The sequence below is a fragment of the Aythya fuligula genome, chromosome 4 (assembly GCF_009819795.1).
Source record: "Aythya fuligula isolate bAytFul2 chromosome 4, bAytFul2.pri, whole genome shotgun sequence".
Lineage (NCBI taxonomy): Eukaryota > Metazoa > Chordata > Aves > Anseriformes > Anatidae > Aythya > Aythya fuligula.
In genome coordinates this window covers 20,709,494-20,733,937 of record NC_045562.1, presented here as the reverse complement: position 1 = coordinate 20,733,937, position 24,444 = coordinate 20,709,494, and the positions used below count along the sequence as shown (strand labels likewise).

The 24,444-nt window shown below is 38.5% G+C and overlaps 1 long non-coding RNA gene across 1 annotated transcript; it reads right to left on the bottom strand.

Moving 5' to 3' along the window:
- Nucleotides 1-124: 124 nt before the first annotated feature.
- LOC116488917 lies at nt 125-6,440 on the bottom strand. The gene is made up of 3 exons (XR_004253229.1): nt 6,387-6,440; nt 872-1,094; nt 125-416 (listed from the first exon to the last, which is right to left on the bottom strand). It is a non-coding gene; the product is annotated as an uncharacterized LOC116488917 (long non-coding RNA).
- Nucleotides 6,441-24,444: the final 18,004 nt, after the last annotated feature.

The following is a 24,444-nucleotide window of genomic DNA, read 5'->3' as shown; positions in this document are numbered from 1 at the left end:
AACATTAAACGTTATTTTTCTGAAGTATGCTGATAGTGTCTAAACTTAGCTGGTTGTTAAAAGTTTATTTTTTAACTTCCTCCACCCTCTAGAGGAGGTGGAAAAAGATAGAAACAGCTGCTTCTGCTCCTTTGCAATGGGAGATACTAACAGAGGAGAAATAAACGGTATACCAAAGCTTATACCTAGGGTTATGCTCAACAGTGTTCTTACTTGGAAGGCTGCCCGTGCCCTGGCAGTCTTGACAGGGCAGGTAGAGCAGGCGCGCAGGTTATCTTTAGGTGGGCTGGAAGTGTTCTGAAGTCTGCGTAGATCTCTGTTCTTTGCTGCTACGGTCTTCCATGAGGGCACAGATGAAGAAGTGACACCATCTGTGGCCAAGTACGATCGAAAAGCACAGCTGAGTTGAGAACAGCCTGGAAGGCAAAGGAGCAAAAGCGAGCTGCTGTGGATGAATGCCATCCCAGCTCAATCCTGCATCTCCACTAGAGGGCTGTGCTGGCTGGGGCTGGAGGGCTAGGTGTGCTGCACGTAGCGTAACGAAAGCCTCATCGCTGCTGGGCCAGATGGTATGAATCAACGGGAAGGTCTCCAAATATTATTAGCTACATAAAACACTGCGCCTGCTTCCACAATTAGGATCTGATTCCTTAACGGGATTTTAGCATTTGCAAGTAATATTAGTTAACATATGGCAGGGGAGTGTGGAGCCAATATTCTGAGCTTTAAAACTTTAGTTTAAGTGGACCAGCTTCACTGGGGAGATCCATGCTGCAGTAAGGAAACTGCACTTGTGGGAAACTGCCCCAAGGGCTTTGACCATCAGTGGGATAGGAGGGAATGTAAATCTTACTCTAAGGCCCTGACTTACTTTCCAGGCTATCACGTGATAAGGTTGCAAAGAGGGGATCATTGTTAGTGACTTTGTCCAGAGAATGATGCAGATGAGTGTCTTAAGTTCTCCTTGGTGCATGTTACTCCTTCTTCTATTTGTTACAGCTTAATAATCCTTGAATTGCATTCCTGGGAAGACTGGAAGGCTTGGGCTGGGGATTGTATCAACATGTAGTATGTCCATAAAATGGTGATGCTTCCTAGGGTTAAAAAGAAAACAACCACACCCATTTAAGTAAACACCAAAGTTGCAGTAACAAAATGCAAGTGAAATTGTAATTAGTAACATTACTATTTTAAATTGGAAAGTACACTTTTATTTCTGCTAGCTAGATCAAGAATGTGTTTTTCAAGGCAGAGAAGGGAGCTTGTGGGCCTTGTATAATCACCTGGAATAATTGCTGAAGTAGGGCTAGCATACGCTGTGGCGGTACAGAAAAGTTCAGCTTCTGACAGTGGTTCAGATCTAACAAAGGGATGCTTTCTGTCATGCTAACGGCCCTTCTGGTAGGGAATAGGACTTCTCAAGGTTCCCAGTGAAGATACTGCTGGGGAAACAGCATTTGCTTTGCCTAATACTGAACTCACTCGAATGCAGGAATAATTCAGCACTAGTTTATAAGCAGATAAGCAGCATGCCTCGAACATACGTGGGTGCATCTAAAGTTACCACCCTTACATACTTTTAAGTTGTTGCTAAAACCTGCATGAGGAAAGACCTGATACAATCTGGCTGTCAGCATTTCACCACCTTTTTAACCAAACTCAGGTTTTGTGGTTTTGCATCTGTTTCCATGCAAGATCAATGGTAATTACTGAAGACACATGCAAGATGCTACTATGAAATCAAAGGTAAGTAGAGAACTCTTAAATTGCTTCTTAATGTATTCTGAAAGGAATGAATCTCACTTGCAAAGTGAAAAGGAAATATGAACTTCTAGTCAGTTCGTCTCAAAGATAGGCATTGGCTATCATGAAGCAAAATTAGATTCTTAAAATATAATCTGGGCAACAAACTGTGTTGGGAAGTTGATAGAAGTGTATGTAACTAGAGGAAACTGCTTCCTCTCTGGAAATTAGTACTTCATCTTAATTCAGCACAGATCAAATGTCAAGCTTATATTTTGTTTTCTTTAAGCTTATGAAAATGCAATGTATTTTTAAGTTCCTGCTTTTTGCCTTTCAGTTTTGAAGTAATGTAAGTTCATCAGCAATGAAAGGTATTTTATAGCTATTTAAAAAAAAAAATGGCATCGGAGCAAGATCCTTTCTTGAGCACTGTCCCATGGACCAGTTTTGTTAATCCTGACAAAATAACAATTTCAACCAACCAAGCATTAAACCAAAACAAAAAATAGACCTAATAGAAAGCTCAGTATTTTAAAAGCAAAATGAACAATTTAACTTACTGCCTATATTATGAGGCCATCCTGGTATCTGCAGCAGTTACTGCATATTTCTGGACAGGTCTTGGATACTTTGCAAGATCAGTAGAAGTTTCCTCCAGTTGCTGCGTCTTACTTTATTGTGTGATCTGCCTGAATCCAAATGTGGTAAATTAGCAGTTGCAACAGGTGCAAATACCTTAAAGGTAGTCTTTTGCATGCTGCCATACGTTCAGACCTGCTGATTGCTACAGAGCACAATGATGATTCCTCTGTATTCAAACTAACTTTAATTGTATTTCTCCACCAAACATTAAATCTACGCATCCTGAAATGGTAAGGTGCTACTGACAAGTCTTGAAACTAGAATAGAAGAGCGGTAAGTGAAATGCTCCATTCTTCCCTGAATTTATCTAAGCAAAGAAAGGGCCTTTGCGAAGACGGTGGTATTTTCTAATTTCGAAGACCTTTTCTCCATTTCAAGCCCCTAGTTTCAGCTTGAAAGAAAGGACTTCCATTTGCCTGAATGCATACTTAAAAATGAGCGGTTTGGCACTTCTGTAGCTGTACCACTTCTGGCTGCAACAGATCAGACTTTTAAAGCCAATCTGGCTTTTTGTTCTTTAGAGTCAGCGGAGCTGAACTGCACACTGTTCAGTTTCCCCTAAAGTCCAACCAGTCTATCGTGATAAAACCGCAGTGATTGCCACATGAGCAAAGCAAAGGGCTTTGGGTTCTTTCTTCTCATCTGCATACAGATGTCTTTCATTAAGAGGTCTTAGTCTCTGGGAGTTCAAGTTTTTGATATTGGCACCTCAGATTAAAGAAAATATTGTAGGTTCCATATAAAAGCCTTTCTTGCTTTAAATGCAATTTCATGTAGACTCCCACCCTTCTTCGTCTTCCCCCCCAGTTTCTTTATACTTGTGTACCTGGATCTAACAGAGCAATGATAAAAGCCCCTCCAGCTCATGAAGATACTTTTATCATGTCAGGTAGTACATCTGAAATCCTTCTATTGCATGTATCAAAGGTAATACTGTCTGCTTAAAGTCCTGCATTAAACTCAAGTGTCTGGTATGTTAGTCCTGAAAGGTACCTAGTAGTGTAGTCAGGAAAAAAGATAGAGTATCATGGGCAGGCAATGAAAAAACAACTTGTCTGTGCTGCAGTTTGGAAGCAGGATATCTGTATTGTTCTCCATCAGCACTAGCAAGCCTGGTTAGCCCCTGTGGAAGAAATCTGAGGCAGGGCAAGTGTGTTTTGACCTGTGGAAATGCAACAGTCCGAAGAAACAGGATTGTACATTATAAAGTTCCCACTAGACTAGCGAGGTGAGGTTACAAAAGTAGTTGCACTCGCTGCTTTTCTTTAGACTTTCTTATAGAACCCTAGCTGAAGAAAGGTTAAAAAACCTCAAATGGTTTTTCAGGTGTGCATCGCTCTGCAATTCAGAGTAAAGCATCTGATCTTGAAGATAAGCACCTCATAGCCTATTCACCTCCCTTCTCAAAACTTCTGAGTTACTTTATGCTGTTTCCTTGAGAAATGGCTTTCTAAATCCTATTTACAATGCATAGCTTTCCTTGGGCATGGCAAACAGTTAAGTCTCTTTGAATAGCTGGTCTTAAGAGATCTGAGATACTCCTTATGTTTTTAATCATTGGACAGTCTAATTCTTCTTAAGGTCTTCCTCACTGCTAGTGGATTCTTGTTCAAAAAAGTCCTTTTCCAGTGGAATCAATGGTTGGTTTTGCATCTGATCCTCTTAAGATGCTGAGAGAGAGGTTGTAACTCACACCCACAAGAATTGTTTTTCTGTCCAGTGCTAGTTAGATAGATTTTGCTGTCAGTGGTAAAAACAAATGATACAACTGATTAAGTCCCACAGACTTGTATCTCCTAGAAGAAAATGTTTCATTTATTATTTTGTTGTAGAAGAGGCATGGTATGTCAGGCAAGAGTTCAATGAGCTTGAAATCATCTCCTTTGTAACAATGTTCTGATTATCCTGCAGTCCTTGGAACTGCTACAGAATTACGGATTTCCACTAGAGCTGGCTGGTAGACAATTCTATTTCGTGAAAGTTTTGACAATTTTTTCATTAAAGACAAAGGACAGCTTCATTTAAATCCAAGTCTCTTTTTAAAATCAAGCTCATTACATCTGAATCCTTTCTAATTTTTGGTAGGGAAAGGGGTTTTACAAACTTGTTTTGACAAATTCTACATTTTTTCCCCCGTGTCCTTTTGGTTTACTAGGTAGGGCAAGTTCAGGTTTAAGTAAGTCAGCAATGTTTTGAATGTAACAGCAAATGTTAGGCAGGAGTCCATCTCCATTCCTGCAAACAGCTAGGAAGGAGATGGTGCTGCTCCAGCAGAACACTACTGCAGCTGATTTAATACTTCTCAGAGATGCACTTCACTCACTGCATGCTTTTTTTTTTTTTCTTACATATACCTCACGGAAGTTATAAGCAGCATACACAAAGATTCAAATTCTAATTACTTCTCCTTTACTAAAGGCCTATTTTACAGCATAGAATGTGTTTAGCACAGAAAATGAAATCCTCCCTATAGTTTTGTTACCACTGAAATGGTAAAACTAGTGACTGAATTCACTACGGTAAGTGTGCACAGAACTAGGAGAAAGTTACAGTTCATAGTTGGAGCAGGGGGGAGCAACAGGGTACTTCTATGTTTGAATGTAACATGAGCTAAGAAGCCTAAAAGGAAACTCTCTCATCTCCTGCTGAAAAATAGAATGGACTAAAAAGAATTTGAGAATATTTGAGAGTAACTTTCAGTAAAGAAATTAGGATGAAATCCTGTCCCAATTTAAATAAAACTCTGTTGAGCTGGGTTCTACCCACCATGCAGACTTCCAGCTTCCTTTGACTAAAGCCTAAAAAAAGATTAAAGCTCCATGGCAACTGCTATCTTAACTCCTGACAGCCATAGTATACATTACATCTTGGAAAAACCTAATACTGAAAGTTTTATTTAGGTCACCAGTCATGCTAAGAAATGGTAGGATTACAGATGCCACCCCAAACTTCATTCTGCCCCTGCAGGGTCTCAGTGAGGCAGAGATTTTTGTGGGAGGCAAACAGGATGCTATCTAACTCCATGCAGTACAAACTTTAAAATGTGTCAAGTTTTAAGTGTACAAATTTGTTTCATACTTTTGGGGAAAAGACTGGAATTTACTTGCTATTGTAGCCTTCCCATGAAGGATATAGTAAAGTTCATCTGGGAGTCAGTATCTCAGATGGGTATTAGCAACTTACCACAGCAGCTATGTTTGCTGGCAGGGGGAACACTATTGCCTGTTTTTTGTCTTTTTTTATTTATTTTTTAATGGGGAGCAAGATGGACAAAAGTTGTGCAGTTCATTTGCTTGCCCACAGGTGCCCCATCATTCATGCTCATACAATGTGCCACAGAAACTGTGCGCTCCTTTGGAGCTTGTATGGAAACACTCTATATGCTTCTTGAGGCATTTATAACTACAAAGAGATTTTCGGTTTGTGTGATGGAAATGAATATAAAAGGACATTAGAAGTCTAGAGTGAAGGGAGTCCATGGTAAACAACAAGAACAAAAACGGATCTCTGCCTAGTCACATGGAGATTGTCTAGTACTGCCATTTCTTTAGTTTGACTTTCCTGCTCCTTGACTGTTTCTGACCCTGTCCTTTCTGGACCACTTTATTTTCAGGCCTTGAAGAGTGCCTTTAATTGTTGCCTGTGGACACCTTTATTGCAGTGGCTGCATGCTCCCTGGTCTGTCACCTGCTGCTCTTCTTCTGGAGCTATACAGACCTGAAATTATCGTAATGCTTTTTTTGGCGTTATCAGATATTGAAGACTTAAACTTTGCTATCCAATTTTAAATGAGAAAGAACCCGTTGTTTCTCAAGAATACAACCAAGATAATAAAACTATACTAAATTTGCAGCCCACTTCATAACTACGTTGTTGCCTACTTAGAAACTTTGCTTTTTAAATGTTCAACACTAACAGACAATCATTCTTCACTTTGTGGAGAAGTGTGAGAAAATAGAACTGTAGAAGCATTACCAGTACAATAACCAGTTTTTACAGACCTGCAAGCTGGACTGCTCTTGCTCCTTCTAGTAGCTGGAGTTCGCTGATCACAGCCTTCATAACTTGAATAACTTTGTGCTGGTGTTCAAATGGACCAAAATTTCAATGCTAGGAACAGATTTAAAAAAAAAAGTAAAAACCTCAAATATGTATAGATAGTAAATTCTATCAGAAAAGCAAAACCTAATTTTTATTTTTTTCCCCAAATTAATATTGATGTAATGTGCTAAGGAGATGCTAACAAACGTGTGTATTGTCAGTTGAACACAGTAACTAGTATAAGTTAGCTGCTGGAGCGGAGACACTGGCTGCAAATGGCTTTTGAGAGACTTTTAAGGAAGTTTAGAAATGGCAAATGACTTGGATTTCTGAATATTGTTTAGATCACTGGATTTTCTGCATCTGTGAAGAAATGTTATATTAATTTTGTAAAACTTGGAAATGTCAAATAATGATAAATGAAATCATCCACAAATATCCAACAAAAGGAGATGTTTTTATTTAGAAACTGTTCAATGATCTATGATTTCCAATGCAGTAATCTGTAATCTCATGATAGTGTACACCAGAGTGACAAATTCATCTATATTACAATTGCATTTTATTTAGTGATAGAAGGTGTAGTGGGTTTATGTGGCAAGGTTTTGGTAGCAGGGGGCTATAGGGGTGGTTTCTGTGAGAAAGATCTAGAAGCTGCCCCATGTTTGGGAAGGGCCCCATTGTTTTCCAGGTCTGAGCCAATAAGCGATGTTGTTTGCGCCTCTGTGAGAGCATATTTAAGACAGGGAAAAAACGCTGCGCCAGACAGCAGCTGGGAGAGTGAAGGGAGTGAGAAAACAGCCTTGCAGGTGCCAAGGTCAGTGTAGAAGGAGGGGGAGAGGTGCTCCAGGCGCCGGAGCAGAAGTCCCCTGCGGCCTGTGGTGAGGACCATGGTGAAGCAGGATGTCCCCCTGCAGCCCATGGAGTACCACGGCGGAGCAGGGTTCCACGCTGCAGCCCGTGGAGGAGACCACGGTGGAGCAGGTGGCCCTGCACCAACGGAGGCTGCCACCTGTGGAAGACCCCTGCTGGAGCAGATTCCAGGCCGGACCTGTAGCCCGTGGAGAGGAGACCACGCAGGAGCAGGTGACCTGGCAGGAGCTGCTGCCCATGGGGGACCCAGGTTGGAGCAATTTGCTCCTGAGGGATGGAGCCCGTGGTACGGACCCATATCTGGAGCAGTTCTGGAAGAGCTGCTGCCTGTGGGAAGCCCACGTCGGATCAGTTCATCAAGGACTGCATCCCGTGGGTGGGACCCCACAGCACAGGGGACGAGAGTGACCGAGAAGGAGCGGCAGAGAAGAAGCGCTGTAGACTGACCGTAACCCCCATTCCCTGTTCCCCTGCGCCGCCTGGGGGGAGGAGGTGGAAAAGGGGTGGATGGGGGGGAAGGTGCTTTTGTTTTTTTTTTTCCTTTGTTTTCTCACTTCTCTTGCTTGTTAGTTGTAGGCAATAAATCTTACTATCTTCTTATGCTGAGTCTGTTTTGCCCGTTACAATAATTATTGCGTGATTTTCTCGTCCTTATCTCAATCCTTGAGCCCTTTTCACATATTTTCTCCCCATTCCTCTTTGAGGAGGGGGAGTGAGAGAGCGGCTGTGGTGGAGCTCGGCTGCCCACTCGAGCGGAATAATTTTGATAATAATTTTGAGTCCTTCCCCTCTTATGCTATTTGTGGTAAACTGTGAAGGTACTTCTGGGTGATTTCAACATAAAGAACATCATAATAAAATTGTATTCTAAACCGTGATGATTACCATACCAGAGCTACTCTAAAGTCGACTTCAGAAGAAATACCTACCTATTTTCAAAGCATCGCCAGATCAGGTAAGTTACCAGAGCACGTCTTAATTCTTATGTCTGTACTGCAGTGGGCCCTGTTTGTCATGGGGAGATGTACTCTGATGCATTAGCTGATGAAGCTCTACTGAGCCAAAAGGCTCATCTTCCTGTACATGTGCTATGTACGCGCTTTGGAAACCTGTTCAAGGATAAAATATGATGCTTCCATGAAAAGTGACATTTTAAGTATTTTAATTTTTCTTTAGAGAAATCCTGAATATTTTGTCACACACTTGTGACTGTTGCCATGGAGACAGAATTGATTTGGGGAAGCAGGTCAGACATAAGTCTCCTATTAAATAATTTTTTTTCAATAACAACTCTCTCTCTTGTATTTAATGACTTGCGCCTCATGCCAACAAGTGCAGACAACAACAGCAGAGAAGAAAGCACCCACGAATTTCAAAGGCTTGATTTTGTGGCATGCACTAGAATGATTCAGCTGCAGCTTCAGGAACTGCCAACTGTAAAAGGCTACTAAAACTTACAAGAATTAAATGAACAAAAAAAGCAGCTTAAAACTTTTCCTAATACTTCAAATCCTGTAAGTGCATCGCAGGAGGATCTTGCTGACTGTAACCAGAAATATTCCTGTATCTATTCAGTCTCCAGATGAAGGATTTAAAAAAAAAAAAAAGAAAAGAAAAGAAAAAAACTTGGTATTTTGGAATACAGCCTCTAAGCAGAGGTTGATTTAAAAAATTCAATAGGAAGAAGTTGTTATTAAGATCAGGTTTGTATGCTTGCCAAAACAACAGATCACTTGTTAAGGCTCTTTCTCAAACCTTATGGCCAATGTAAATCCCCACAAAGATAAGCAGAATGTGCCCAGATTCTAGTCCTATTTTTCCTTCTCACTAAATTAAGCACAGCTTCTAAATGCAATTATCTAATGAGCATAATAATGAAAGACATACTTTCATTCAAGGCTTTATAGCTGAAGCTAAGTTCTCCAAGGCTGACTGCTTTCAAATACCTTTTACTTCCAAATGTATAATCATTTTCTAACAGCTTGTGTCTTTCCTCTCCAGCCATTTCTCCAAAAGCATTGTGCAGTTACACACTTTCTACAGTGTATGCTCCTATTCAACAGCCCAAATAACTGAATCAGGCTCAATTTCAAACTGTGCACCAGTAAAATATGGAATCTACACAAAGCTGACTGCTCAAAAACTGGCTCGATATTTAAAAAAAAAAAAAAAAAACCCACGGACACACAATGATGCTGAAACTTTACTTTTGCCTTGCATAGCAAAATTGAGGAGAGGTGATAGGTAAATGCTCCTGAACTAAAGCCAGTCATGCAAACCCTGATTAATGAGATGGCTCTAAGCTCATTCCATTAAGATAGTGTTTGTGCTTTCAGCAAAGTGCCCAGGTTTCCACTGAAGGCTTAGCTTAAGTGCATCGACTGAAAGCTAAGGTAAGGTATCTTACTAAGGTATCCTAGTTGAAGTCATCTAACTCCAGGCTCTACAACAGGGCTAACCTTCTGCTGGGTCAGGGTTTTTATGCTCAATGGCAAGGAACTGAAGCAATGACTGTGGTATTGCACTTTTTGCCATGCTTTTGAACAACATAGGAAGATATAATATTTATTATATCTTTATTATATTACATTGATATTATATAACAGGGTATTATGAGTTTCAGTTGAACATGTACTAATATAAGTAACTTCACTAAAATACAGACTGTATAACTTTGGCATAGTTTCTTTCAGTCTATCGTTTCAAGCAGATTTCTGTTTAAAACAAAATCCATTAGAGATCACTGATCTCTGATTCACTAGCAGAAGCACAAAATCTATTCAATTATTATTTGTGTTTTGTGAAATTACTTTATCAGCATTAGCCAGCTTCCTCATTTTTCCTGTCTCAGCAAGTCATTCATTACAGGAGCTTGAACTAATGATTATGTGTGCCATACATATAATAACAAAACAGGAACATATTCAGGAATTTACCTGACTTCCATCATGACTCCAAAAACAATTCCAATGGGATCATCTGTAATTGCCACAAAGTACACAGTTGGTTAATTTTTCAACCATTTTTTAACCTGAAATTTAGAAAAACAGTCATTTCAAGTATATGTATGTCAGGTAAGCCTTATCCTTAATTTGATATTAGTCTAAGGAATAGCACTTTAAGGATTATTTAGTATAGTACAATAATCAATTATAATTAAAAAACAGATTTTTAGGAGGACAGGATAAACATGGCATAATTTTGTGTCATTGCAAAATAACACAAAATCTTGTACGAATAAATAAGGAAGTTGTTTTAAGACATTCTGAAATTCTAAGTTTTGGAAACCACACTTAATGGTAGATAGAGTTCAAATAAGCAACAAGAGAAGAGTTGTAGAAGACAACGACTTCTAATGAAACATAGAACAAAGCCTAGAAGCAAGAAGACTGACGTGAATGAGAGCCCTCATTTAAGTGAAAGTTTACTTGTGAGAGGAAAGGAATAACCTAAGTGAGAAGTACAACAATTCATGTCCTTCAGATTGAGCACTGAAGGTTTAAACAAGGCTTTAGGAAAAAAAATAATTAAAAAAAAAAAAAAAAAGAACTGACCAATCATAATGACAGGGAAGCACTGGAATATATTACTTCAGAAACTAAAGATCTCCAGTGACAAAGGTGCTACAGGACGGGCTAAACAAACATGTCAGTGGTGGTTTAATTATACACAATCCTGCCTATGGGCATGGGAAATGGATTGGATCAGCAGTTCTTCAGCTGTGGGAAGGCACTGACACACTGCTGGAGACCTAGACAAGGCTCCAGAAGAACATAATCTTATCTTTCTCCTTCTTCCTACCTTTTCCCCTAAAACTTCTCTCTGAAAGCTATTTGAAGAATGTATTGCTCTCTGCCTGTGGTATAGGAGGGGAGCAGAGCCAGCACATACCTCCTACATAAGGGCACATTTTGAGCATCACCAGCAGCCAGCTGGGTGGACGCTTGTTGCACGTTCCTCATGTTCCCCAGCTGAAAGTGGGAACTTAGAGTGGGAAAAGCTGAATGGTGTTGGAGGTTATGTTACCATAGTGGTACAAAGTCCACGTGGAACACTGTCCTTTATCTTCCCAGGGAAATAATATTATAACAATGCATTTGAGATCTGCTGAAATGAACGACCTCCTAAAGGGATTTCCAGTTCTGAATTCTTGTTGCATATGTAATTAGCTAATCACAAAGTAGTAATATTCTTCATGCCCACAGAAAATGTGATAGATGTTCAGATATTTTAAGCAGCAAACCTGGATACTATGCTTTGGTTTCTACTCATTCAAAAAACACAGGAAGAATGTTTCGCAGTATTTTCTTTGATAAGTGCTAATTTTTGGTGGAAGGGAAAATGAGTGGCAAAATGACTTCATGAATTTTTAGCAGCAAGAGAACATGTTCACTAAGTACTTCTCACTTTGCTGATCAATTCTGAGCACTTTCATGCAAATATCTGCACTCTAAACTCTCAGTTATTTTTATAAATATCACATCTAGCAGCCGCTTTTCAATGTGAACAGTGCATTTAAGCTTACAAAACACAATACCCACCATTCCAGTTTCTAAGTTGAACAGTGTGATACAGTCAATTTTCTCTTCTTCGCTCTAGTTGAGAAGCACCAGACAGTGGCCAATGTAAGTCAAGACAGCAGTGTATTGAAAGAGGATGGATGTGCTAGTTTCAAGAATATGGGCTTGCAAACTGAACACGGTGAGACAGTGTACGTGGTATGAGATCTCTGATAAGTCAGTCACAAGTTCAAGACCTTTTCTGCAGATCTGTATCAATAGAATTTTCACTTAGAAAATTAAGCAATCAAGGTGTGGACTTAATTATGACCATGACTGTCAAACACTTGCCTAATCAAGAACTTTCTGATACCAGATCATAATGGAAACTATGGATTTAGAGCAAGATAGAAAGGAGTGACATTTTTAGAAAAAAAAAAAAAAAAGAACATCATGTAGGACAAAACAGTTTCTCAGCATTCTAACAGGTGTTGCATAATATACCTGTCAGTAAGCCGAACAGTATCTTGGGATTTGAGAGAAACTGTGATGCTGTGAATTTTGTGTCTTGTTTTAAAAAAAGATCTGCGTCATACCAGATGCTGAAATAATTTGTTTCACTATGTGATATAATTTCTTATCACATTGTATAACAACAGGGCATTTGGTTATTTGTATTATAGCACATAGAATGCAACACATTTCAAAAATGTTATTATAAATACATGGAAATAGAAGACAGAGTAATCCCACTTACCTCATCTCATACAAATTAATCATACTTGCAAGAAAAGGCATATTAAGATGTTGTTTCTCACCTTTTCATCTCCACTAAGCAGTACTGACCAATGGCATTATGTTTTCCAATAGCAAGTTGCAGTCTTTCCATTTCTTGTTTTACCTCCTTCTCCAGTCTCCAAGGTTCTGGAAAAAAATAAATAAATATTGCCATTTGTCACTTGATACAACCTTTTGACCATATTCATTGAAACAAAATTCCTTGGAAGGAAGATACGCAAACCATTTACTAGTTGGTCACTACAAGTGTAAGGTTTCTGGAAAACCTGCTTATTTTTCATCTTTTGTAAGCAAGTGATGATAGCTTGCATCTTAAATTACAACGAACAGCAATGGTGGATTCAAGATAAATTTCTTGCATTTACTCAGAAGTCAAACAGACTGTTTACAGCTCTAGACTTTATGAGGTCCATGAAAAGTAGTGAGATAAACTGTCAGTGTGCTTACCTTCAGTTCACCCAGGACTGTCTTGCCAGTAGAGAAAAAATATGGGCTACAGATGAAAAAAATGTTTGGAGACCACTGGTCTAGAGTGATGTCTAGAGAGACAATGATGCTACTTAGTATCACAGTGAGCATAGTCACAGTTCCTATTTCCCACTTCTTAGGCAGCTACAGTCACTAATTCTCGTAGATGAAGAAATACAGTGGCCTTTGACAGAAGATGGCCTGCCAGAATAGACTCTACAGGAGCTTTGTCTTTGTATTCTGGCCTCAGTTGACCCTTTGCAAACCCAGTCTCCAAATTCCCAATGACAAGAAGGTCTCTGGCAAAACAATAGGATTCTTTGATATCACATGTTCTGGGAACAGCACCAAGAGATCTTATCCAAACATTTCTCACAGACCTCACAAACACTAGGGAAAACCAATTCACTCCAGTTGGCACAGGGAAGAATGAGTCGCATCTTCCTGCTCCAGTGAAGTCTTTATTGCTGTTAGAGGGTTTTATCCCCAGAAAGTGACATTTTCAAAGGAGAAGGAAGGCAGCCTTAGCTCACAGTTTGGGTCCCATGGTAGCTTTGAAACTAACAAATAGAGTTGACCTTAACTAGACTTGAAGTTTCTACTCAGATGCACAATATACTGTAAAGAATTGCTTATTTTCCATTTTTAATTTTGCTTAGAGACACTTCCATGAGTATCTAATAGATTTTAATAGAATGTCTTTGATGTTAATGATTATCATGACTCCAAAAAAAATAAAAATGACAGTTGACCAAACAAGCATTCTATTATTTAGAATATTCTATTATTCTATTAAAATTAGTTAGCAGTTAGTTGCACAGGGAATTAACATACAATTTTTCTATACTTATATTCATGGATGAGGCAACATCAGAAACAAAGTGCTACCTAGTCTCAGAAAGGCCAAGCAGCAGTTCTCCCTCAAGAATTGTCTACTCCTTTCTTTGGCAAATAACAATGTAATGACCCACCTGCTTCTTCACATACTTCTTTTTCAAAAGCTGATAAATTAACAGAATCCAGTAAAAATATAAAAGAAACCATGCTGCCTGTTTTGTATAATGAATTATCTAATTAAATGTCCTGTTTAGTTAGGTTTTACATAAATGAGAAAAAATCCATAAGCATGCACACACTCCTCCCCCAGTTTACTGAATAAACTTGCGTTTTGTACATGTAAAATGGGCCTTGGAGAATCTCTGAGGCCAATTCTTCATCTGTAAAGGCAAAGAGTTTGTATTCCTCATCATAACTATTTCAGTGCTTTCTACAAGTCCCTTATTCATTCTAACACTACTGCATTGTGATTTTACTATGTTCCACACTGTAATATCTATGACACTGCTATTCATGAATATAACATTACCTTCAAGACAAAAAAGCAACCCACACACCAATCTGTGACTGGTAGTTATTCGTCTTACAGGGTTGTCTCTATTATGTTTTCAAGTTTAAAGTGGCTTGATTCGTGTATATTCTGAACACTCCTATCACACTGATCTTTAATTCCATAGCACAGGTAAATATGTGTTTGGTTGCAACACATGGCTGAAATCCTGGTCTCAGTGAAATCAGGAGTTCATTCTCGTAGTTCTGAGCTTTCAACATAAAAAACAAAACAAAAACAAACAAAAACTTTTTTTTTTTTTTTTTCAAAACTTGACCGAGAGATTCTAAAAAGTCTCCACAGGAAGACATTGTGAGGACGACTCTTTTGGCTCTTTAGCCAAAACTTGTTTTTAGTTGGATGATTCCAGCCATGCTTAGCATTGTGTACATTTATGCTAGTGGTGAATGCACCATTGCAAAGGGTTAGCCCTTTGCAGCAATGTGTAAGCTACTTCAGAAATGGGCAAGACAACGCAGGCACAAATTACGGAATTAGGACATTTTGTTGGTTCTTTACAGCAGAACCACCTTTTGAAGGCTTCAGTCATTTTCAAACACAGCATTGTGCCTATTGTGACACCTTGTCTACTACCCCTAATCTGAAAGAATGTTTATAGACAACAGGGAGCTGCCTATTTTGAACTTGCCTGGGACAATTGTGCATTGCCACAATTACTTCACCTCCATCTGTGTTTTTTTCATTGCAATCTTGTTAGAGATGTTCATGCGAAACAGTAGGAAATGACATAATGTATCACAGTAAAGTAAAAGAGATTATTGAAATACATTAGTACAGACTGTGCAGTAACTGAAGAATATGGAATGACAATATTGGTCATTTGAGATTTCCATCTACATGATTCTATCAGAAGTGAATCGATCCATAGAAACAATTCTCCTTTATTGAACGAATGGTAACAAATTAAACCACTCACCTCCAAGAAGAACTGAAGGTAACTTGGTCATATGCCCACGGTCTTCAGGTTCCTGAATATTATCTCAGTGGTATTAGTATTTGGAATATGGTTGAATACTACGTGATGAGAGCCCAGATGATTAATGAAGCAGGTGCAAATAAGGTCATTGCTGAAATTTTCTGCCTTCAAATGGAACTTGGCTGGGTAAAAAAAAGGGATAAAAACACAGATTTTTTACAAGTAATTAGGTACCTCACATTGCTGGAAGGCAGCCAGTACTATTTTCAAAAACTCCTTAAGAATTTAGAAAAGGTGCTCTTGAAGTTGCTCATAGGCCACCAAATTGGGCACAGGTTCATTTTCTAGAGAAGAATATAGTTTCTAAACCTGCATTACCTGAAAATCACAAAGAAGTAGTCATTAGCTCCCTCCTGTTCCCAGAACAGCAGTCACAGAGTCTTGGCATACCAAGCTTACACCAAGCACATTGCTTTTGCTAGCACTGAACATCATGGCTTCTTCTCCATTCCAACGTAAAAGAAGAGTCTGTTAAAACAGAAAAGTTGTCAGTAGCCTTGTTTTGTCACATCACCAAATAAAACCTGAAGACTAAGCACATATACAAGGCAGACCAAATTCCAGACGTATATGTGCAACACAGTGCAAGAGGTATGTGACAATATCAGGTCTCTACTGTCAGAATCAACTAGACGAGTACATTACAGAATAAAACCCAGAAGCTCTGATGCAGCCTGATTGGACTTCTCATGCCAGTTATGACATGACAAGGAGGGGAAGGGCAACGTTACTACTCTTGCAGTGACTGTTCATGAATAAAAAATCTGGTTTTTATTCAATTGGATTGCCATATGTACTAATTAACCACACATTGTGATGCTAAAAAAGAACACCATGAACAGTAGCTGGGATTACTGTGGTTTGAGTTTCATTCTTTTGAAATATTTTGCCCCATCTCTGCCTGAACTGAATCTCCATGCAGCATGCATGGAGATTTGCTGTTCTCCCAAAGTTATTACCACCTGGCAAATCTATCTTTTAAACCCTTCAGATGTACCAGTGACAAAATACAGGATTTAATACATCAACATGCATTTTGGAATATTCTCTTAATGATCTCTTGAAAATATGGCCATCTTGTGTTTCTTCCATCCTCTCACACTTTGTCTTACCTCTCTATGGAAACTATTTTTATCTTTAATATAGAAAACTTCCAATGCAAATGAAAATCAAATTATGAGTGGCAGACACTGGACTTCCTCATTCTAATCCTGTCAAACCCACTGCAGAAGGAATTATGATGGCCCTTTTCTACTGTTGTATGTTGAGAAGTGGACTAGTCATAGTTGGAAAAACCTGTAATTTGTCAGTGTCTACAATGTTTACACAGAGCAATGATGAATAACGGTAGGACACCAACTGAGAGAACGATTCCTGCCATGCATTAGCACAAATCCGTTTCTCAGAAACTTCAGTTTGACAATCTCAACAAACACTGCATGTTGGATTGGCACATCAAACCAGGTAAGCATGCCCTTCATCTTACTTTCAGAAGAAGTACCTGTATTAGCACTTTATTAGTGGAAGACATAGTAGACTGTTGAGTGGATGATATAAGGAGATGAGGGAATTCATAGCTACAAAATGTTCTCTTAATACTATTTCCTTTTAACATTTGGATTATATAATGACAAAACAGTAAATATAGACCAATGGAGGAAGCATAACGAAATTATGAACAGATCTAACAAAAAAATAACAAAAATATGATGACTGAAGTCTCATATTTAGTTGAATTCTGAAAAGGGATTTTTTTTGTCCTAAGTTTTCAGTGGGGGAAAATATTTTCAACTAACCTATGTGCATACAGAATATAATCTTTCACTGAATTCCTCGATATAAGTATGAAGCAATCTCTGTGTATAGGAGAATCTAATGAATAAACGTGTCATGCGATAACTGGCATGAGACAGTCTGATCAAAAACCTGAAATAACAACCAAAAAAAAGCACAGGTTCAAACACAGAACTGAGCATATTTCCTGTGCATGCAGCTGCCATATATTCCCTTCTCTTCCCTGACCTCAGAATAAAATATGAGACAATACAACTCTGAGGGGAAAGGAAGTGAAATGTGAAAACAGAGAATATGAAAGTATCACCCCCACAAAAAGCAAGAGAGAATAATAAAACAAATGAGAGAACTGAAATGTCAGCGTGAATGAAATGCAGAAACAAAGGAGAAAAAAAATAAAAAGCTGTCAAAAATAATTAGGAGAGTAAAAAAGCAATATAAGAAAAATAAAAGAAATGAAGGGTCACTTCATAGCTAGGTAACTGCATCTGAAAGGCGTTATAATACAGGCTCTCTCCTCTTCCAAAAATAGTTGTATGATTTTCTCTCTTTTTATTTTCTTTAATTAAGAAACTCCTAAAATGTACATTCAAAGTGTCGTATGACTCTATTATTTATTCTATAGCCATTGCTGAGGAGGAACCATTGTAAACTATATAATTGAAGGCTTGCTTTGCTTTTCAAATTTAGGAGTCTCCTGCTAATCTTTCTGAAATCTTTACTTTTGTCTTTCTATTTACTACATTTGACAGATTAATTCCCATTGAAATGTTGGAAAATGCCTATAAAAAATCCCAAGAAGTTATGTCATTATTTAACTAAATTGATGGCAAAATAAACACACAAATCATTCTTTCTGTAATGCTGAAATATGGATAATGAGCCCTTTGTAAGTTAGATAGAATCCAGACAGAATAAAACATTTTAAAAATCTATTAAAACTTCATGTTTAAGTATATGTGGCAATTTCTAACTGAGAAAGCCATAAAGCAAACTCTATTAGACAGCAATTTGATATCAACTTTCTTGTATCTTCCTCTGAGGGGCTTGAAAAGCTGTCAAGGAGCAGAAACATGAGTTGAAATTGAGGTTATTTATTTTGATTGTTACTGCTTTTGTATGACAAGACTTTGAGTTTGAAAAATAATCTCACACGAGGTCTAGCAGGCTGTCTACCCACAATCAGTGGTGTAGAAAGCAGATGGAACTATTATCTGTTCATCATTCTAAACTTGTCTGGATCTACCTGAATAGATCTCCTGAACAGATCTCCATTGATTCCAGGGAATCTGAGCAGGTGTCACTGATCCACAACATTCTAATTGTGATACCAGGGCCCAAGTTATAAAGAATGGAAGATACTTGCCTAAACTGCTGTGAGGTTGGACCTTCCTTGACAATGACCTTATTCGGTAAAATACTGCTCAAGGCAGAGTTCCACTGAAGCCAATGGATATAATGCTCTAAGTAATGAGGTGAACAGAAGACTTTAATTTCAAACATCAGAATGGTTAAAATACAGCACTACTTTTTTTTTTTTCTTTTTGTGGTAAGGGAATCGTAACGACAATATGCCACAGCATTTTCTAAGTAAGTGTCAGCATATCATGCCTTTTCTAAATGATTTTTTTCTTAATTCTAGCCTTAGCCCACCATCTTTAGTGAATAAAAATTCAAATGAGTCATCCTATCAGATGGCAATTAGTAGTGTATACACTATAATGACATGCAGATTTTATTGTCACCATTCTACAGGATTTACTGTTTGGTCCTGTAGATGTAGAAACAATAACGTTTATATTGTCAGTTCATGAGAGATCCAAGAAAAATTAACTCTATACTCTTCTGAATGCTCATCTAAGCCATCCAGACTTATCAGCAGCATTGTATTCTTTACAAACAATTCCAACAACTAGGAAATCTCTTGAAATCATGCTCTAAAATCTTTAGGTAAAGAAAACAGAAGACACTTCAGGTATTGTAGGTATCTAACACCTTGTTTTTAGTACTCTATTTAGTTGTAGCTTATCCCATTGTACTTACTTTTCATTTTACATTATGACAATGAGTTAAAACAGTTTTAGGGAAATTAATCAGGAATTGTAAGAACTACATGATGTTCTTACAAAGGATTAACTTGCATGTACCAACAGAGTTACAAACCACTGCGAATCTTGTGACAGCTATCAGAGTCCAGAGTTCAACCACACACTGCTATGAAATCTTTCTGCAAACTCATATGCACTGAAAGTAGAGTTCAGAGAATTGTCGAGCATCTGGAATGATTCAGGGAAGGCAAACGGGAAGATTTTTGCTGCTTCTTACAAATGTTTTGCTGGCATTATTTTCCATGATGGAAGGCACTGAAATAAGGTAACCTTAGTTATCTTATTTTTTTTGAGCTTGGTTTATCTTTGTTGATTTGAAGAACACTCACAGGCCTCATTTTTATAAATAAAAAGAAAGCATACCATGAATTAAATCCAGCTCCTTTCTGCAAATGTGTGTAAAGCAGACTGGCTGCTGGTTTCTTTCTCTTGCTAGAGATCACTAGCGGCAGCTGGACCTCATGCTTAAGGGAACCTCTCAGAAGGAGTCAAGTATAGCCCTGCTTTTCTATTATCCCAATATTGAGGGAGCATGGTTGCATCAAAGAGCAACCTGAGTTCTGATTTTCCACATAGTTCTCACCTGCTCCCAAGCTAACCTGAGGACAGAGACCTGAATCCAAACTCCTGTGAAGTGGAAGAGAAGACCTGCAGTAGGGAATTGGAAGGCAGATCAAAATCTGACAGCTCTTGGCTTCGGCTCCCTCTGGTGGGTAATGCTTACTGCAGAGAACAGCAGAGTAGTACTGGTCCAGGTAACAGCCCTGAAACAGAACAAAGTAAGTCAGGTTGCCAAAGTCTTCTTCAAATACACAGAAATACACTGACAGAGCAATGATTAGAACTGAGATCAGAGCTCTGAGCTACGACTCAACAAATTTGCATTGAAAAGAGGAGATGCAAGATTCATGTTAGAACTGAACTCTCATCAAATTCAGAGGAGAAAAACAAAGAGATTGAGGGTTTGTCCCAGGTGGAAACCTATTTTCAGCATCTAACGTCCATTAGAATAAAATAAGGAACTTGTTAAGCACTTATTTTCTGACAAGAACATTTTCGCGGATTTCCATTCTTGACTGATATTTTGGAGGCTAAAGTTTGATGTCCTTTCTCAAAAGCATGTTATTCTCAGGATTCAGAAAATATTCACTGTTTCATGAATTTCATACCAAAAAGATTATTAATTTGTTACAAAAGTTTTAGCTTCAGTGGAAAAGGAAAATATCTTTTCAAGTCTCTGATATCTTACCTACAAAACACACACATCTACACATTTACAAGGTGAATCAACTGAAAATTAAAGCAAATTTTATTATTTATATTATTGGATGCAATTCTAAGACATTCTACAAGAATGATGCAAACACTGTATCGCATTGTCTTAAACACTTGGGTTATGATAATGGTAATTTGTAATAGCTATAAAAATTAAAATAAACATGAGTAACCCCTGTGCTACAAAACAGTACTGAAATTTTGGTTACCTCAGAAAAATGCATGGAGATTTTGCAGATATCAGCAATCTGTTAGCAGAGGTTTAACATAATTAATTGCACATTTCTGTTCTCACCACTGGCATCAATAAATCAAATAATTTTTGCATCCTTATGTTAAAACACACACACACATATATATATATATTATTTTTTTCCTTTCAGAAGCTTACTTGTTGATCTGAAACAAGTTCAGATGTTTTGTTATTAACAGATTTTTGTTGGGAGAAAAACAATGTTCCCATCAGAAAACAGTAACCAAGCATGAGAGCATTTGGAATAAGAATAGTCACATGAACTCATGACTGTCAATGTACGCTGATGGTCTTCAACTGACCGAGTCTATTTTCTTCAGGCATAGTACCAACTGAATCAACTGGAAAGTCTGTTCATTAAATTATATATGGAGTTACATCATACATAAAAAAAAAAAAAAAAAACACTAAGCTGTAGGCATACCTTTTACATCACAACTTTCATTCTGGATTAAAAAAAACAACAAAGAAACAAACAAACAAGAACAACAACAAAAAAAACCCCTTGCAGATTCTATAAAAGACAATCCTTTCTATTATTTTCTCCTTTTAAGAAATCATTCAACTGCCAGATCCAAATAACGAACTTGTTCTCAGAAGCTCTTCACTAGATACATAGTTTTAATTGGAATTCAAAGCAATTAATAAAATACCCTCGAAACCTCCCCTAGAGTTAATTTAATTACTTCCCTCTCCCCTTATGGTGCTTCATGTTTGCCTTACATTAACTAGCACAAGGTTCTTAGGGTGTGAGTTATGTACAGTACAGACGGGCTTGTTTGTAGGCATGTGGGACTGCATCCTCCATGTGGTCTCTGCAGGCTAATTAATCGGTGAATTTATGAATCCCCTGCTTCTGGGTGGCCTGGAGACTGAATGGAATTGTTATAACGCTCATAGTACTGTAATAAGACACACAAAACTCATGCTCCTGGCATTTATCTACAGAGGTGAGGAGGAAAACTGCTTTTCCTTCTCATACATAACTGACTCCACCAATGCATGTGTGCGTATAGACAATATCTGTCTATAGGGACAAATATTAGATATTAGGAAATCATTCTCCCATGTCAGACTGGCTATTATTTTGGAAGATTTTCCTTTATTCCTGCAGCACTGAAAACAGTGTCCCTTCTTACCATCACAGGTAACCTCAGGTTGGGAAGGACCTCAGCAAGTCTCCAGTCCAATCTCCTGCTGCAAGGAGGGCCAGCTGGGAGATCAGGCCAGGATTTTCTCTGCATCTCTTGGCCATAAGGTTCAACAGGTGACACCAGGTATCTCCTGCTGCCAGCACACAGCTCAGTCCCTCAAGGATGCTAATGCTCTTATCTTCCTAAATTTAACATGGGGTCTCCTTGTGAATGCAGTGTCCCATAATAAATGGGGGGTCATACAATCTGATATATCTAGCGGTCCTTGCTAACTTCACTGTCCATGCCAAACCCCCCAGCACTGTAATTTAATGTTAGGAGTGCTGTTGTGGTTTAGCCCAGCAGGCAGCTCAGCACCACACAGCCATTTGCTCACTTGTCCCCAGTGGGATGGGGAATACAATCAAAAAAAGGTAAAAGTGTGGGAACTCAAAGGTTAATATATAGAAAGTTTACTAAGGAGGGGAAGAAAACCACAATAATAATAATAAAATAATAATAATAATTAAAAAGAAAAGTGATGCACGGTGCAATTGCTCACCACCAGCTGACTGATGCCCAGTCCATCAGCAGTTGCCCACCTCCCACCCCCCCAGCCAAGTCTCCCCATTTTATTGTTCGGGGGGGCACCACAGGACAGCATGGACATCCCTCTGGGCCAGCTGCCCTGGCTGTGTTCCCTCCCAGCTCCCTGAGCACCCCCAGCCTCCTCACTGGCAGGGACGCACAAGAAGCTGAAAAGTCCTGGACTCGCACTGCACTGCAACAACTAAAACATCCGGTGTTATCAACATGATTATTGTCCTAAATCCAAAACATGGCACCATACCAGCCGCTATTAAGAAAATTATCTCTACCCCAGCCAAAACCAGGACAAGTGCATAATTGACTGGGTAAACAATAATTAAAAAAAAAAAAATCTGTTCCAACAATGTAATTTTTTCTCTTTTAAATATTTCTGTTTCAATTTATCAAAATTAACTTACCTACAAAACCAATCATAAGCTAGAGAGGGGCTGCCTTTGCCACTTTTCCCAAGTAATTTGTAAATTCTATACTACCTCTTCTTACTCTACAATCAACCTTTTATCTGATTTTTTAGGTCATCCAATTTTTTTTTTCTTCCAATGAAACATTTGATCCTGTATGAGAAAGGAAAAAGGGCAAACACACAAAAGAGAGGAAACTGATGTGTCACAAGTCTTTGGGGAAGTCCTCTGATACTTTGAGAAACAAGGCTGTCATATTGTATAAAGAAATCCAAATTCGTTTATTTTCACATTGTGAAAAATGCAATTCCTCTGTCAAAAAAAAACAAAGATTAATCTGCCATCACACAGAGATAAACTTGCTCTAAATATCTGGCACAACAGAGCCAAAATAATATAGGGAGTAATTAGAGAAAGAGCTCCACATGCACTGAAATAAGGCTTCTTCATAATTTCCCTTTATATCCTTTCTTTGTTGTAACTTCACTTCAAATGTATCAGGGGGTTTAATCCCTCACAAAAACTATGCCAAGTGGGATGGCCATTTTTCTAGGCTAGCTTGTTAATTGTACGTTCATATAACTACCTTTCCACCCAACTGATTTTGACTAATTGTTGCTGAATCAAACTAATCCAAACCCTTACTCCAGTGACAATACAGAGCAGCTGTGAAATGGCATCTCTTTACATTTAAAGTTTTGAGGCTTTCATGCTGAATAAATGCAGTACATTACTTTTGCAATTTTCATCCATTTCCCACTCGTGGGATCTGAGAGACCACCTGGTTCCTCCAGGTCAGCCACATGGAAGAACACTGGAAAAGACGCTTACAAATGGAAAAAATATGGTGGTTTCACTTGCTTTCCACAAAAAGTCCTTGCTCACTTGACAGAAAAATAGTGCTTTCTGACAATTGCTGCACTCTTGACCTGAGACTGCTTTCAGCACTGATGGCTGTGCATATCATGTGCAAAATACGGCAGATTGGAAATACGTGCTTGTGGGGGCTTCTCAGGGGCACAGCACACAATACACTGTAGCCAGAATTCCTACATGAAGAACATCTCTCAGATATGATAGCTGCAAAAGCTGAAATAATATGAATATTGATTTCCCTTGGTCCCAGAAGTCTGGTTTGGAGCCCAGACTAGCAGATAAAAAAACATGAAGCTCTACAGGCAACAATGCCTGTCCCTTCCTTGGCTTGGGAACAGCACTAGCATAGTGATCAGCATCCCTGCCTGATAAGAAGAGTGTGACTCGTTTGCTCACAATATATTTGACAATATCAGTTTAATAGGACAGCAGGTTTGCAGGTTTTTGTGCCTGGAATGACAACTGGGTTTTAGCTGGGTGCACAAAAATGGAAACAAAATTAGTAAAGCTAAGGACAGTAAAGGTAAAGAAATACCCATGGTGAAAT